Genomic DNA, 10836 nt, shown 5'->3' on the forward strand with positions numbered 1-10836 from the left:
AACAAGGAGTATCTGTATATTTATCATGAAGTAACCCTAGATTTATAAAAATACATGGTAATGTGGCAATACCAATTTAAAATGTAGTCAAAAGAGGTCACTCACATCCACATAGAATCCTGTAATTCATGCTAGGTGGCCCTGACTGTCATCTTCATACAGGACAAAAAAAGGGATATTCTGATGAGTATGGATTAGACATTAAAGTGGTCACCATGTTATAACACCTGTGAATGGGTAGGGTAAATGCTAAATATTCATTCAATGGTTTTTTGGCAATTCATTATATAACTATATGGTAAAGCATGCATCTAATTTCATATGATTATCGATTTTATTTTGAAGCAAAAGAATTTGCAGTTTGCCCTCTGAGACTCTCAGTCCTCCTACTGTAGCCCTGAAATAAGTGTTTTACTAATTTTGGCTGATTAGTGGAAATGACACACCCACCATTTGCTTAGCTAGGAACACCTCTGAACTGACTTTTTCATTTCATCTCTAAATGAAAATGAAAAAAATTCTGCAAGCCACCTTATTCTTATCTTTGTGCATGCATTAAAATTAACTCTTTGGGCCCTTTGTGGCTACACATAAGCAACAACTGCAGCAAGCCAAACTACAGTTAAAAAATGAAATCATTGTTAACTTTAATTGTGTTTTTTTTTAGGACTACAGTCAATTAGATTATGAAAAACAGGGATTAATCATTGATATGTGTGATATTAACCTGCGTACTTGACAATGATTCTGCAGAATGGAAACTGAAAAACCTAATTGTTCTCAATTTCAAAATGTATCCTTCTGTTCCACAAATCATCATTTTGGCACCCGTTTAGGACTTTACATGTTCTTTACATGTTCCATAACTATTACCATCTTTGGAAACTTTGGTATTATTATTACTATTGCCCATTTTAAACAGCTTCATTCAGCAACAAACCTACTTATTCTTTCCTTGGCATCAACTGATATGTGTATTGGAATATTTATAATGCCATACAGCATGGTAAGAACAGTAGAAAACTGCTGGTATTTTGGAAATTTGTACTGTAAAATACATTATGGTTTTGACTTGACTTTAAGTGTCATCTCTATTAGTGATGGCCGAACGGTTCGCCCGGCGGTCGTTTCGCGGCGAATTTCCGACTTTCGCCGTCCGCGGGTTCGAACGCCTTTTTCCGTCGTTCGCCCCGGCGGACTTACGTGTTTAATGTATACAAGAACTTTAACCTTTCGTGACACGTTTATCATGTGTTACAGGACAACCAATTGAGACATGACAGCTCATGGACACTTGGACATTCCCCCTAACCTATAAATACACCCGATCCGGTGGCCATTTTACATTCTTTCTTCTGTCACTGTAGGGAAAGGATCCTGTGTGGAGTAGGGACAGAGAAAACGCTAGCTATTTGGTACACAAAAGTTCTTTTCAGGACTGGTATAGGTGTTAGGTCAGCAGCCTGAGTTTCTTTTGTCAGTTTAGATAAAGGGACAGAGCGCTGTATGCTGCTATTTTAGGGACAGCTCAGCCAGATTAGTCTTTCTTCATCATCATCATCATCATCATCATTAGCTGTTACTATCAGGTCCACAAAAGAGCTGTTCCAGCTAATCGTTCCAGCCTACTCTTTTTTGCCAATTTGTATAGGGACAGGCAGGAAGCAGTGTGTCAGGCAGTGAGGATAATTTTAAAGACTTGCTGTTACTATTAGTTCCACAAAGGTTCTTTTCAGGACTGGTATCAGTGGTACGGTAATAGGCTTGTACACGTATAATATTCTTTCTTCCAAATATAGAAAGAATATTATACTTGACTGCTGCCCTTCTGCTGCAGTCTGCTAATCATTCACAACTCACTTGTTCCACAAAGCTCTTTATCAGGACTGGTAACTTGGTCTGTCTAGGGTGCTACGGTACATAGGCTTGGGTGCGGTACAGTCTGCTGTTCTGTAAGGACCGCTATCGGTCCACAATACATAGGGTTGCCGTGCACTACTGCTGACCGCTGCCCTATACTGCAGCAGTCCTTCATTGGTATAGGGACTGACGTACAGTCTGCTAATCACTAACACACAACCTGCTTGGTCCACAAAAGTTCTTATAAGGACTGGTAACTTGGTATAGGGTGCTACGGTACATAGGCCTGAGTGCGTTACAGTCTGCTGTTCTGTAAGGACCGCTATCGGTCCACAATACATAGGGTTGCCGTGCACTACTGCTGACCGCTGCCCTATACTGCAGCAGTCCTTCAGCGGTATAGGGACTGACGCACAGTCTGCTAAACACTAACACACAACCTGCTTGGTCCACAAAAGTTTTTATAAGGACTGGTAACTTGGTATAGGGTGCTACGGTACATAGGCCTGAGTGCAGTACAGTCTGCTGTTCTGTAAGGACCGCTATCGGTCCACAATACATAGGGTTGCCGTGCACTACTGCTGACCGCTGCCCTATACTGCAGCAGTCCTTCATTGGTATAGGGACTGACGTACAGTCTGCTAATCACTAACACACAACCTGCTTGGTCCACAAAAGTTCTTATAAGGACTGGTAACTTGGTATAGGGTGCTACGGTACATAGGCCTGAGTGCGTTACAGTCTGCTGTTCTGTAAGGACCGCTATCGGTCCACAATACATAGGGTTGCCGTGCACTACTGCTGACCGCTGCCCTATACTGCAGCAGTCCTTCATTGGTATAGGGACTGACGTACAGTCTGCTAATCACTAACACACAACCTGCTTGTTCCACAAAAGTTCTTATAAGGACTGGTAACTTGGTATAGGGTGCTACGGTACATAGGCTTGAGTGCGGTACAGTCTGCTGTTCTGTAAGGACCGCTATCGGTCCACAATAGATAGGGTTGACGTGCACCACTGCTGACCGCTGCCCTATACTGCAGCAGTCCTTCAGCGGTATAGGGACTGACGTACAGTCTGCTAAACACTAATACACAACCTGCTTGGTCCACAAAAGTTCTTATAAGGACTGGTAACTTGGTATAGGGTGCTACGGTACATAGGCTTGAGTGCGGTACAGTCTGCTGTTCTGTAAGGACCGCTATCGGTCCACAATAGATAGGGTTGACGTGCACCACTGCTGACCGCTGCCCTATACTGCAGCAGTCCTTCAGCGGTATAGGGACTGACGCACAGTCTGCTAAACACTAACACACAACCTGCTTGGTCCACAAAAGTTCTTATAAGGACTGGTAACTTGGTATAGGGTGCTACGGTACATAGGCCTGAGTGCAGTACAGTCTGCTGTTCTGTAAGGACCGCTATCGGTCCACAATACATAGGGTTGCCGTGCACTACTGCTGACCGCTGCCCTATACTGCAGCAGTCCTTCATTGGTATAGGGACTGACGTACAGTCTGCTAATCACTAACACACAACCTGCTTGTTCCACAAAAGTTCTTATAAGGACTGGTAACTTGGTATAGGGTGCTACGGTACATAGGCTTGAGTGCGGTACAGTCTGCTGTTCTGTAAGGACCGCTATCGGTCCACAATAGATAGGGTTGACGTGCACCACTGCTGACCGCTGCCCTATACTGCAGCAGTCCTTCAGCGGTATAGGGACTGACGTACAGTCTGCTAAACACTAATACACAACCTGCTTGGTCCACAAAAGTTCTTATAAGGACTGGTAACTTGGTATAGGGTGCTACGGTACATAGGCTTGAGTGCGGTACAGTCTGCTGTTCTGTAAGGACCGCTATCGGTCCACAATAGATAGGGTTGACGTGCACCACTGCTGACCGCTGCCCTATACTGCAGCAGTCCTTCAGCGGTATAGGGACTGACGCACAGTCTGCTAAACACTAACACACAACCTGCTTGGTCCACAAAAGTTTTTATAAGGACTGGTAACTTGGTATAGGGTGCTACGGTACATAGGCCTGAGTGCGTTACAGTCTGCTGTTCTGTAAGGACCGCTATCGGTCCACAATACATAGGGTTGCCGTGCACTACTGCTGACCGCTGCCCTATACTGCAGCAGTCCTTCATTGGTATAGGGACTGACGTACAGTCTGCTAATCACTAACACACAACCTGCTTGGTCCACAAAAGTTCTTATAAGGACTGGTAACTTGGTATAGGGTGCTACGGTACATAGGCCTGAGTGCGTTACAGTCTGCTGTTCTGTAAGGACCGCTATCGGTCCACAATACATAGGGTTGCCGTGCACTACTGCTGACCGCTGCCCTATACTGCAGCAGTCCTTCAGCGGTATAGGGACTGACGCACAGTCTGCTAAACACTAACACACAACCTGCTTGGTCCACAAAAGTTCTTATAAGGACTGGTAACTTGGTATAGGGTGCTACGGTACATAGGCCTGAGTGCAGTACAGTCTGCTGTTCTGTAAGGACCGCTATCGGTCCACAATACATAGGGTTGCCGTGCACTACTGCTGACCGCTGCCCTATACTGCAGCAGTCCTTCAGCGGTATAGGGACTGACGTACAGTCTGCTAAACACTAATACACAACCTGCTTGGTCCACAAAAGTTCTTATAAGGACTGGTAACTTGGTATAGGGTGCTACGGTACATAGGCTTGAGTGCGGTACAGTCTGCTGTTCTGTAAGGACCGCTATCGGTCCACAATAGATAGGGTTGACGTGCACCACTGCTGACCGCTGCCCTATACTGCAGCAGTCCTTCAGCGGTATAGGGACTGACGTACAGTCTGCTAAACACTAATACACAACCTGCTTGGTCCACAAAAGTTCTTATAAGGACTGGTAACTTGGTATAGGGTGCTACGGTACATAGGCTTGAGTGCGGTACAGTCTGCTGTTCTGTAAGGACCGCTATAGGTCCACAATAGATAGGGTTGACGTGCACCACTGCTGACCGCTCACCTATACTGCAGCAGTCCTTCAGCGGTATAGGGACTAAGAGTTTTGTCACAGGGTCATTTAAAAAATGACATGCAGAGGAAGAGGCAGGCCCTTCCGCAGGGGTGGTAGGGGTAGGGCAGGAGCAACAGGCTTGAGCCAAAGTGGGAAGTTGCAGAAGGTGCGTTCAATTACTTTAAAGGATGCACCAGACTTGGTTGAGTGGCTCGCTCAGCCTTACTCTTCTGCACCCTCCTCATCCTCTCGATCTGCACCCTCTTCTTCACTCTCTGCTATGTGCACCCCCAAAGACACTACCACCAACAACACGACCACCACCACCACCACCACATACCTTCCGCTTGAGTCACTGGAATTATTTTCCGATCCATATCAAGAGGACATTTCTGATGCGCAGCCACTCTTGGTATTGGATCAGGAAGAGGAGGTAGCAACAAGCGCTACTCAGCAGTCTGACGCCAGTACCCAGATCAGCCCAAGGAGGAGGTTGGTCCCCGGTGTTGCTGCCTACTCTACTTATAGCGGTGGGGAAGGTGACGTTGATGATGACGTGTCTAGTGATGTCACGTGGGTGCCCACAAGAGAGGAAGAGGAGGGGAGTTCAGAGGGAGATATGGACCAGCAGATAGGGAGGAGAAGCAGCAATGACTTACATTGCACAGCAGGGACAAAGCAGACTGCAAATGTATCAGGAGCGAGTCATCGACCATGTACGGTCACATCTGGCGCTCCCAGGACACCGGCACATGGCTCCGCAGTGTGGGCTTTTTTTAACGTGTCCGCTGCTGACAATAGCGTTGCCATCTGCAATCTTTGCAGTCAACGCGTTAGTCGCGGTAAGCCCAATACTCACCTAGGGACGACCGCCTTAAGAAGGCACATGAGCAGCCATCACCGAGCCCAGTGGGAGCAACGGAACACACAAAGCCACACTGCAGGCTCTCACCGTCCAGCCTCGTCTTCTACTTCTCCTTCTCCTCTCTCCTCACAATTGTCCTCCACTCCACCTTCCATCACGCCAAGCTCACATTTTTCTGCAAAAAGGCAGGCTTCCGTGGGCCTAATGTTTGAGCGTAAAAAAATGATGACGCCGGATAACCCTCTTGCCCAACGGTTGGCGGCTGGCTTGTCAGAACTCATAGCCCGCCAACTACTGCCATATAAACTGGTGGACTCGGAGGCCTTTCGCAAATTTGTGGCCATTGGAACACCACAATGGAAGGTCCCAGGAAGGAAGTATTTCTCAGAGAAGGGCATCCCAGAGCTATATGGCCATGTTCAGCGGCAAGTGAATGTATCTCTGGCACACAGTGTCGGTGCCAAGATACATCTGACCACAGACACGTGGTCTAGCAAACACGGGCAGGGAAGGTATATCAGTTTTACTGCCCACTGGGTGAACCTTCTGACGGCCGTCAAGCATGTAACCCGTGGCACCCGTGTAGATTTGGTTTTACCGCCACGGATTGCATGCAGGCCTGACTCTTCTTCTCCTCCTCCTACTCCATCCTCCTCCCTCTCCTCCTCAGCTGCCTCCTCCTTTTCCGCTGCTAGCGTCTCTTCCACTGCACCGCCCAAGCTCCCCAGAACCTATTCCACATGCCAGGTGAGACGTTGCCATGCCGTGCTGCGTCTGTTGTGCCTGGAAGCAAAGAGCCACACTGGCCCGGCACTCCTTTCAGCTTTGCGTTCACAGGCAGATGAGTGGCTAACACCGCTCAATTTGACAGTTGGTAAAGTGGTGTGTGACAACGGTGCCAATCTGCTTAGCGCATTGAAACAGGGCAAAATCACGCACGTGCCGTGCATGGCACACGTCTTAAACTTGGTCGTGCAGCGATTCCTTGTCAAATACCCTGGGGTCCAGGACATCTTGCGGCAGGCAAGGAAAATCTCGGCCCATTTCAGAAGATCTTACACGGCCATGGCTCGCCTTGCTGACATTCAGCGGCGACACCATCTGCCGGTCAGACGTCTTATTTGCGATTGCCCGACGCGATGGAACTCAACCTTCTATATGCTTGATAGGCTGCTCCAGCAGAAACGTGCAGTTAACGTCTACCTGTATGAACTCTGCGAAAGAAACGGTTCTGGGGAGCTGGGTTTTTTTTCACCGCGCCAGTGGCTGCTCATGCGCGACACATGCAGACTTCTGCGGCCATTTGAGGAGATCACCAAACTGGTCAGTCGCAGCCATGGCGCCATCAGTGACATGGTACCTTATGCCTTCTTTCTGGAGCGTGCATTGCGTCGTGTCATTGATCAGGCTGTGGAGGAGCAGGAGCGGGAAGATGAGGAAGTCGCAATGCTGGATGAATTCCCAGGGGGGGCTACTCTATCTGAGACAAGTCAACAACAGGAGTCTGATGAGGAGTCAGAGGAGGATGGTGCCGGGGCGGATGAGCAGGAGCAAGAAGAGCATGCTTTAAACCTTTCTGGGATCCCTGTTGTGCGAGGATGGGGAGAGGAGAATGAAGAGGACGACATTATCCTGGATGATGAGCAGGAGCCAGGCCACCACACCGCTTCCACTTTAGTGCAAATGGGGGCCTTCATGCTCCAGTGTTTTAATAGGGACCCCCGTATAAAAAGCATGAGGGTCAAGGACCAGTACTGGGTGGCAACGTACTTAGACCCCCGGTACAAACACAAAATGGCGGAAATGTTACCGCCGTCGCAGAGGGCTGTCAGAATGCAGCACTTCCAGGCCTTGCTTCGAGAAATGCTGCATTCTGCTTTTGCGTGCGCTGGCAGAGGAGCAATTCCCACTCCCAGAGAAGGATTTGCGGGTACCAATCCAACAGCGCCTGCAAGAAGAGGCCGGTTTGAAGATGTGTTGGTGACTTCGGATATGAGGTCATTCTTTCAGCCGACCCATCGACAGGTGTCATCCGGATCCAGCATCAGGGAACGCCTAGACCGTCAGGTGTCCGACTACATTGGGTTAACGGCCGATGTGGACGCTCTGAGGAGTGATGAACCCCTAGACTACTGGGTGGGCAGGCTTGACCTCTGGCCAGAGCTTGCCCAATTTGCAATCGAACTGTTGGCTTGCCCCTCATCCAGTGTCCTGTCCGAAAGGACGTTCAGCGCAGCAGGGGGGATTGTGACCGATAAGCGTACTCGCCTAGCTCACCACAGTGTTAACTACCTCACATTTCTAAAAATGAATGAGGCATGGATCTCGGAGGAATTCAACACATGTGATCAGTAGACCATGTATATGTCTATAAACAATTTTTGGAATCAAGCACACAGACCTTCTTAATTCATTTGGCTCACTTCCCTGACCCAAAAAAGCACACCGTACTATATGCCCCTACCCTCCTCTTTGAAGAGGTTGAGCGGTGTCATATTTCTACTGGGGCTGCTTATTATGAGGGGTTCCCACCATCCCTGTGCTGTGCTGACTTCCTCCTGGGTGTTCTTATTATGAGGGGCTCCCACCATCCCTGTGCTGTGCTGACTTCCTCCTGGGGGTTCTTATTATGAGGGGATCACACCATCCCTGTGCTGTGCTGACTTCCTCCTGGGGCTGCTTACGGTGCTGCTGTCAGCGCTGTATGTCACGGAGCTGCTGTCAGCGCTGTATGTCACGGAGCTGCTGTCAGCGCTGTATGTCACGGAGCTGCTGTCAGCGCTGTATGTCACGGAGCTGCTGTCAGCGCTGTATGTCACGGAGCTGCTGTCAGCGCTGTATGTCACGGAGCTGCTGTCAGCGCTGTATGTCACGGTGCTGCTGTCAGCGCTGTATGTCACGGAGCTGCTGTCAGCGCTGTATGTCACGGAGCTGCTGTCAGTGCTGTATGTCACGGAGCTGCTGTCAGCGCTGTATGTCACGGAGCTGCTGTCAGCGCTGTATGTCACGGAGCTGCTGTCAGCGCTGTATGTCACGGTGCTGCTGTCAGCGCTGTATGTCACGGAGCTGCTGTCAGCGCTGTATGTCACGGAGCTGCTGTCAGCGCTGTATGTCACGGAGCTGCTGTCAGCGCTGTATGTCACGGAGCTGCTGTCAGCGCTGTATGTCACGGAGCTGCTGTCAGCGCTGTATGTCACGGAGCTGCTGTCAGCGCTGTATGTCACGGTGCTGCTGTCAGCGCTGTATGTCACGGAGCTGCTGTCAGCGCTGTATGTCACGGAGCTGCTGTCAGCGCTGTATGTCACGGAGCTGCTGTCAGCGCTGTATGTCACGGAGCTGCTGTCAGCGCTGTATGTCACGGTGCTGCTGTCAGCGCTGTATGTCACGGAGCTGCTGTCAGCGCTGTATGTCACGGAGCTGCTGTCAGTGCTGTATGTCACGGAGCTGCTGTCAGCGCTGTATGTCACGGAGCTGCTGTCAGCGCTGTATGTCACGGAGCTGCTGTCAGCGCTGTATGTCACGGTGCTGCTGTCAGCGCTGTATGTCACGGAGCTGCTGTCAGCGCTGTATGTCACGGAGCTGCTGTCAGCGCTGTATGTCACGGAGCTGCTGTCAGCGCTGTATGTCACGGAGCTGCTGTCAGCGCTGTATGTCACGGAGCTGCTGTCAGCGCTGTATGTCACGGTGCTGATGTCAGTGCTCTGTATTACGGTGCTGCTGTCAGTGCTCTGTATCTCCTGCACCCTCTTGTTTGCCTACCCTGGTCCCTGACCTTCCCTCTCCTCCATTGCCTTCATTAGCTCCATAGTCCTGAATTGTCAGAACAATTTCCCAAATAAAAAAAAAATGCTTGTAGTTATCGATCCCAAATTCACCTCATACATGTATTATGCTATTGTCCAGGTGGTGGGACTACGTGCTACCCCCTAATAATTACCCCGTGGCCGCAAATTCGACCTAAAGGTTTGCGAAATTCGCCTCCCATTGAAGTCAATGGAGCCCGCGGCGAACGGTCGTTTTCGCGAACGTTTGTGTCCGTTCGCGTTTCGCGTTCGCGAAACGTCCCGTCGGAAGTTCGTCCATCACTAATCTCTATCTTTCACCTATGCATAATTGCAGTTGACAGGTTATATGCCGTGTGTAAGCCACTCCATTACCCTGTAAAGATTACTCTGCCTGTCATTAAAAGGTTGGTGTTTTTTTGCTGGTTAGCTCCTATGATATTTTCATTGGGAGTGGTTATAACAAATTCTCATGTGTCTGGCATTGAGGGATATGATCTTCTAGTTCAGTGTTTTAATGTGTGTCCAATCACATTTAACAATTTATGGTCAGTAGTTATTTTCTTTACATGCTTTTTTTCTCCAGCAGTTGTAATGGTTGGAATCTATGTGAAAATATTTTATGGTTTCTCAAAAACATGCAAAGCTTATAAAGAATGCAACTGGAGATCCAAACACATCACAAAAAGTTTCCAGGAGGAAAGAGCACAAGGCAGCTCGGAAACTAGCCATTTTGATGGGTGTCTTCCTTAGCTGTTGGGTGCCAATTTTTGTCACTTTATTAATTGACCCATTTATGAACTTTACTACACCAAAAGTAATTTTTGAAATATTTAACTGGTTTAGCTATATAAACTCAACATGTAATCCTATTTTGTATGGCTTTCTCTATCCATGGTTTAGAAAAGGTCTTAAATATATAATCTCTGGTAAAATTTGTTATTCTGATGCTTGTGCAAATCTGTTTCCTGCTGAATAGGAAATTAAATAAGAAAACATTTTTTGCACTAATTTGAGTACATCTTATTATTTACTATTAATATTATAGAAAGAAATTATGTTTACATGTGTTAAATTTATATTTAATCTTGGGAATAATGCTTAAGTAAACTATTGGCAAAGTTAGATTTAATATGTGTAACTCTCAATGTGTATGTACCTTTGTTTTATAATAACTTTAATACAGTTTACTTATTTGTTTAATAAATACATGAGCTCTTCTAGAAATAATTTCTTTGTTCTATTTCTAATTATATTTGTTTCCCAATTATCTATCTCTTGAGAACTCACAAAACCGCTATCACTTATGAAATTACAAAACTCAT

At 47.8% G+C, this 10836-nt stretch overlaps 1 pseudogene; it reads left to right on the forward strand.

Annotated features, from left to right (window-relative positions):
• The first annotated feature begins 672 nt into the window (after positions 1–672).
• On the forward strand, positions 673–10499 carry LOC143990127 (trace amine-associated receptor 3-like; annotated as a pseudogene).
• Positions 10500–10836: the final 337 nt, after the last annotated feature.

The sequence above is a fragment of the Lithobates pipiens genome, unplaced genomic scaffold, assembly GCF_037356315.1.
Source record: "Lithobates pipiens isolate NorthernLeopardFrog02 unplaced genomic scaffold, aLitPip1_a1.2 Scaffold_18, whole genome shotgun sequence".
NCBI classification, from domain to species: Eukaryota; Metazoa; Chordata; class Amphibia; order Anura; family Ranidae; genus Lithobates; species Lithobates pipiens.